Source organism: Pseudophryne corroboree, unplaced genomic scaffold (assembly GCF_028390025.1).
Source record: "Pseudophryne corroboree isolate aPseCor3 unplaced genomic scaffold, aPseCor3.hap2 scaffold_472, whole genome shotgun sequence".
Taxonomy (NCBI): domain Eukaryota; kingdom Metazoa; phylum Chordata; class Amphibia; order Anura; family Myobatrachidae; genus Pseudophryne; species Pseudophryne corroboree.
In genome coordinates, this window is record NW_026970084.1 from 182,955 (window position 1) to 189,229 (window position 6,275).

General features: G+C 34.5%; 1 non-coding gene across 1 annotated transcript; it reads right to left on the reverse strand.

Moving 5' to 3' along the window:
- Positions 1–5,657: 5,657 nt before the first annotated feature.
- On the reverse strand, positions 5,658–5,731 carry TRNAN-AUU (transfer RNA asparagine (anticodon AUU)). The gene has a single exon. It is a non-coding gene; the product is annotated as a tRNA-Asn (tRNA).
- Positions 5,732–6,275: the final 544 nt, after the last annotated feature.

Consider the following 6,275-nt stretch of genomic DNA (forward strand, 5'->3'; position numbering starts at 1 on the left):
AACCAACGAAGAAACACATTGGTACTTTCCCATGATGAGTGAGTGCTTCAGGATCTCTTGCACTTACATGTGCAGCAGAGTACAGCAATGGAAGCATGCTGGGCCCATAACCCAGAGGTAGGCAGATTGAAACTATCCTTTGCTATATGCATTTTTTTGTTTGTTAATTAAAGTATTCCAAAACTGGGATTGATATTTTGGCTCTTTTATTTTTACTTAAAGTACAATAACTTTTACCATTTTAATTTGTTTTAATAGTATATTGACAGTTTTGTTTTCTTTCAAAAATCCACTTCATTTTCTTTACCCTATTATTAAAATGGTAATTGACAAAAACAAACTACATTGTCACCAGAAGAGCAATACAAAATGTACAAGTGATATATTAAAATCATCTTTCCAGCTTGAATTTCAATGATGCATTGGGGCAACGATTTTGTGAGAAACATCTTCACCCTTAAATAAAGATTTTCTTAATTCCTTACCTGTGTGCTAATTAGATATCACCTTGTTTTCACATTAAACAGACTTCCACATGAGAAAGCAGCAAGGATGCAGTGGCGTTAATGTTTCCTGGTGTCAACCTGTATTATTTCAGTAGACATTGAAATGAGGATGCATCTTGCTGCCTTTCCAATGAAGCAAATTTAATTTAGTAATAGGTGAAAAACCATCCTTACAAAGGTGTTAATCAGAGACTTGGCTTTGTGGACACTTTTCAGAGAACAAATTTGTTAGCATAAAAATAAAGCCAGAAAATAAAGAGCTGTTTAATCACTCAATTGGATTTTTCTGCCAGCATATTTTTTTTCTCTGCAACCCACTGCTAAATTGTGCTTCCTAGCTTTTTTTTATAAAATCACTGAATCAAATCTAACTCTGATTACATCAGAGAAGGCCAGGTACCCTACACAATAACAGGGAGTATGAAATTTGACTTGTCTACTTAAAGATTACCAAAATCTGATCACAAGGTCAATTACGTCCCTGGGTGGGATTGAACCACTAACCTTTTGGTTAATAGCCGTACACACTAACTGATTGCGCCACAGAGACACTTTGCAAAAGTACATACTGACAAATGCTAATAAGCATTCATCTAAAACGTTTCCTAGAAAAACTTAAAAAAGTCAATAATCTGGAGAGTTTTTGTAAGATGTTTCTTCTATCAACCAACGAAGAAACACATTGGTACTTTCCCATGATGAGTGAGTGCTTCAGGATCTCTTGCACTTACATGTGCAGCAGAGTACAGCAATGGAAGCATGCTGGGCCCATAACCCAGAGGTAGGCAGATTGAAACTATCCTCTGCTATATGCATTTTTTTTTGTTAATTAAAGTAATCCAAAACTGGGATTGATATTTTGGCTCTTTTATTTTTACTTAAAGTACAATAACTCTTACCATTTTAATTTGTTTTAATAGTATATTGACAGTATTGTTTTCTTTCAAAAATCCACTTCATTTTCTTTACCCTATTATTAAAATGGTAATTGACAAAAACAAACTACATTGTCACCAGAAGAGCAATACAAAATGTACAAGTGATATATTAAAATCATCTTTCCAGCTTGAATTTCAATGATGCATTGGGGCAACGATTTTGTGAGAAACATCTTCACCCTTAAAATAAAGATTTTCTTAATTCCTTACCTGTGTGCTAATTAGATATCACCTTGTTTTCACATTAAACAGACTTCCACATGAGAAAGCAGCAAGGATGCAGTGGCGTTAATGTTTCCTGGTGTCAACTTGTATTATTTCAGTAGACATTGAAATGAGGATGCATCTTGCTGCCTTTCCAATGAAGCAAGTTTAATTTAGTAATAGGTGAAAAACCATCCCTACAAAGGTGTTAATCAGAGACTTTGCTTTGTGGACACTTTTCAGAGAACAAATTTGTTAGCATAAAAATAAAGCCAGAAAATGAAGAGCTGTTTAATCACTCAATTGGATTTTTCTGCCAGCATGTTTCTTTTTCTCTACAACCCACTGCTAAATTGTGCTTCCTAGCTGTTTTTATAAATCACTGAATCAAATCTAACTCTGATTACATCAGAGAAGGCCAGGTACCCTACACCATAACAGGGGGTTTGAAATTTTGACTTGTCTACTTAAAGATCACCAAAATCTGATAACAAGGTCAATTACGTACCTGGGTGGGATTGAACCACCAACCTTTTGGTTAATAGCCGTACACACTAACTGATTGCGCCACAGAGACACATTGCAAAAGTATATACTGACAAGGGCTAATAAGCATTCATCTAAAACGTTTCCTAGAAAAACTTTAAAAAGTTAATAATCTGGAGAGTTTTTGTAAGATGTTTCTTCCATCAACCAACGAAGAAACACATTGGTACTTTCCCATGATGAGTGAGTGCTTCAGGATCTCTTGCACTTACATGTGCAGCAGAGTACAGCAATGGAAGCATGCTGGGCCCATAACCCAGAGGTAGGCAGATTGAAACTATCCTCTGCTATATGCTTTTTTTTTGTTAATTAAAGTAATCCAAAACTGGGATTGATATTTTGGCTCTTTTATTTTTACTTAAAGTACAATAACTTTTACCATTTTAATTTGTTTTAATAGTATATTGACAGTATTGTTTTCTTTCAAAAATCCACTTCATTTTCTTTACCCTATTATTAAAATGGTAATTGACAAAAACAAACTACATTGTCACCAGAAGAGCAATACAAAATGTACAAGTGATATATTAAAATCATCTTTCCAGCTTGAATTTCAATGATGCATTGGGGCAACGATTTTGTGAGAAACATCTTCACCCTTAAATAAAGATTTTCTTAATTCCTTACCTGTGTGATAATTAGATATCACCTTGTTTTCGCATTAAACAGACTTCCACATGAGAAAGCAGCAAGGATGCAGTGGCGTTAATGTTTCCTGGTGTCAACTTGTATTATTTCAGTAGACATTGAAATGAGGATGCATCTTGCTGCCTTTCCAATGAAGCAAGTTTAATTTAGTAATAGGTGAAAAACCATCCTTACAAAGGTGTTAATCAGAGACTTGGCTTTGTGGACACTTTTCAGAGAACAAATTTGTTAGCATAAAAATAAAGCCAGAAAATGAAGAGCTGTTTAATCACTCAATTGGATTTTTCTGCCAGCATATTTTTTTTCTCTGCAAACCACTGCTAAATTGTGCTTCCTCGCTGTTTTTATAAAATCAATGAATCAAATCTAACTCTGATTACATCAGAGAAGGCCAGGTACCCTACACCATAAGAGGGGGTTTGAAATTTTGACTTGTCTACTTAAAGATCACCAAAAGCTGATAACAAGATCAATTACATCCCTGGGTGGGATTGAACCACCAACCTTTTAGTTAATAGCCGTACACACTAACTGATTGCGCCACAGAGACACTTTGCGAAAGTGCATACTGACAAAGGCTAATAAGCATTCATCTAAAACGTTTCCTAGAAAAACTTTAAAAAGTCAATAATCTGGAGAGTTTTTGTAAGATGTTTCTTCCATCAACCAACGAAGAAACACATTGGTACTTTCCCATGATGAGTGAGTGCTTCAGGATCTCTTGCACTTACATGTGCAGCAAAGTACAGCAATGGAAGCATGCTGGGTTCATAACCCAGAGGTAGGCAGATTGAAACTATCCTCTGCTGTATGCTTTTTTTTTTAATTAAAGTAATCCAAAACTGGGATTGATATTTTGGCTCTTTTATTTTTACTTAAAGTACAATAACTTTTACCATTTTAATTTGTTTTAATAGTATATTGACAGTATTGTTTTCTTTCAAAAATCCACTTAATTTTCTTTACCCTGTTATTAAAATGGTAATTGACAAAAACAAACTACATTGTCACCAGAAGAGCAATACAAAATGTACAAGTGATATATTAAAATCATCTTTCCAGCTTGAATTTCAATGATGCATTGGGGCAACGATTTTGTGAGAAACATCTTCACCCTTAAATAAAGATTTTCTTAATTCCTTACCTGTGTGCTAATTAGATATCACCTTGTTTTCGCATTAAACAGACTTCCACATGAGAAAGCAGCAAGGATGCAGTGGCGTTAATGTTTCCTGGTGTCAACTTGTATTATTTCAGTAGACATTGAAATGAGGATGCATCTTGCTGCCTTTCCAATGAAGCAAGTTAAATTTAGTAATAGGTGAAAAACCATCCCTACAAAGGTGTTAATCAGAGACTTGGCTTTGTGGACACTTTTCAGAGAACAAATTTGTTAGCATAAAAATAAAGCCAGAAAATGAAGAGCTGTTTAATCACTCAATTGGATTTTTTTTTGCCAGCATATTTTTTTTCTCTGCAACCCACTGCTAAATTGTGCTTCCTAGCTGTTTTTTATAAAATCACTGAATCAAATCTAACTCTGATTACATCAGAGAAGGCCAGGTACCCTACACAATAAGAGGGGGTTTGAAATTTTGACTTGTCTACTTAAATATCACCAAAATCTGATCACAAGGTCAATTACGTTCCGGGGTGGGATTGAACCACCAACCTTTTGGTTAATAGCCTTACACACTAACCAATTGCACCACAGAGACACTTTGCAAAAAGTACATACTGACAAAGGCTAATAAGCATTCATCAAGAACGTTTCCTAGAAAAACTTTAAAAAGTCAATAATCTGGAGAGTTTTTGTAAGATGTTTCTTCCATCAACCAATGAAGAAACACATTGGTACTTTCCCATGATGAGTGAGTGCTTCAGGATCTCTTGCACTTACATGTGCAGCAGAGTACTGCAATGGAAGCATGCTGGGCCCATAACCCAGAGATAGGTAGATTGAAACTATCCTCTGCTATATGCATTTTTTTTTGTTAATTAAAGTAATCCAAAACTGGGATTGATATTTTGTCTCTTTTATTTTTACTTAAAGTACAATAACTTTTACCATTTTAATTTGTTTTAATAGTATATTGACAGTATTGTTTTCTTTCAAAAATCCACTTCATTTTCTTTACCCTATTATTAAAATGGTAATTGACAAAAACAAACTACATTGTCACCAGAAGAGCAATACAAAATGTACAAGTGATATATTAAAATCATCTTTCCAGCTTGAATTTCAATGATGCATTGGGGCAACGATTTTGTGAGAAACATCTTCACCCTTAAATAAAGATTTTCTTAATTCCTTACCTGTGTGATAATTAGATATCACCTTGTTTTCACATTAAACAGACTTCCACATGAGAAAGCAGCAAGGATGCAGTGGCGTTAATGTTTCCTGGTGTCAACCTGTATTATTTCAGTAGACATTGAAATGAGGATGCATCTTGCTGCCTTTCCAATGAAGCAAGTTTAATTTAGTAATAGGTGAAAAACCATCCCTACAACGGTGTTAATCAGAGACTTGGCTTTGTGGACACTTTTCAGAGAACAAATTTGTTAGCATAAAAATAAAGCCAGAAAATGAAGAGCTGTTTAATCACTCAATTGGATTTTTTTTGCCAGCATATTTTTTTTCTCTGCAACCCACTGCTAAATTGTGCTTCCTAGCTGTTTTTTATAAAATCACTGAATCAAATCTAACTCTGATTACATCAGAGAAGGCCATGTACCCTACACCATAAGAGGGGGTTTGAAATTTTGACTTGTCTACTTAAATATCAGCAAAATCTGATCACAAGTTTAATTAGGTCCCTGGGTGGGATTGAACCACCAACCTTTCGGTTAATAGCCGAACACACTAACCGATTGCGCCACAGAGACACTTTGCAAAAAGTGCCTACTGACAAAGGCTAATAAGCATACATCTAGAACGTTTCCTAGAAAAACATTAAAAAATCAATAATCTGGAGAGTTTTTGTAAGATGTTTCTTCCATCAACTAACGAATAAACACATTGGTACTTTCCCATGATGAGTGAGTGCTTCAGGATCTCTTGCACTTACATGTGCAGCAGAGTACTGCAATGGAAGCATGCTGGACCCATAACCCAGAGGTAGGCAGATTGAAACTATCCTTTGCTATATGCATTTTTTTTGTTAATTTAAGTAATCAAAACTGGGATTGATATTTTTGCTCTTTTATTTTTACTTAAAGTACAATAACTTTTACCATTTTAATTTGTTTTAATAGTATATTGACAGTATAGTTTTCTTTCAAAAATCCACTTAATTTTCTTTACCCTGTTATTAAAATGGTAATTGACAAAAAAAACTACATTGTCACCAGAAGAGCAATACAAAATGTACAAGTGATATATTAAAATCATCTTTCCAGCTTGAATTTCAATGATGCATTGGGGCAACAA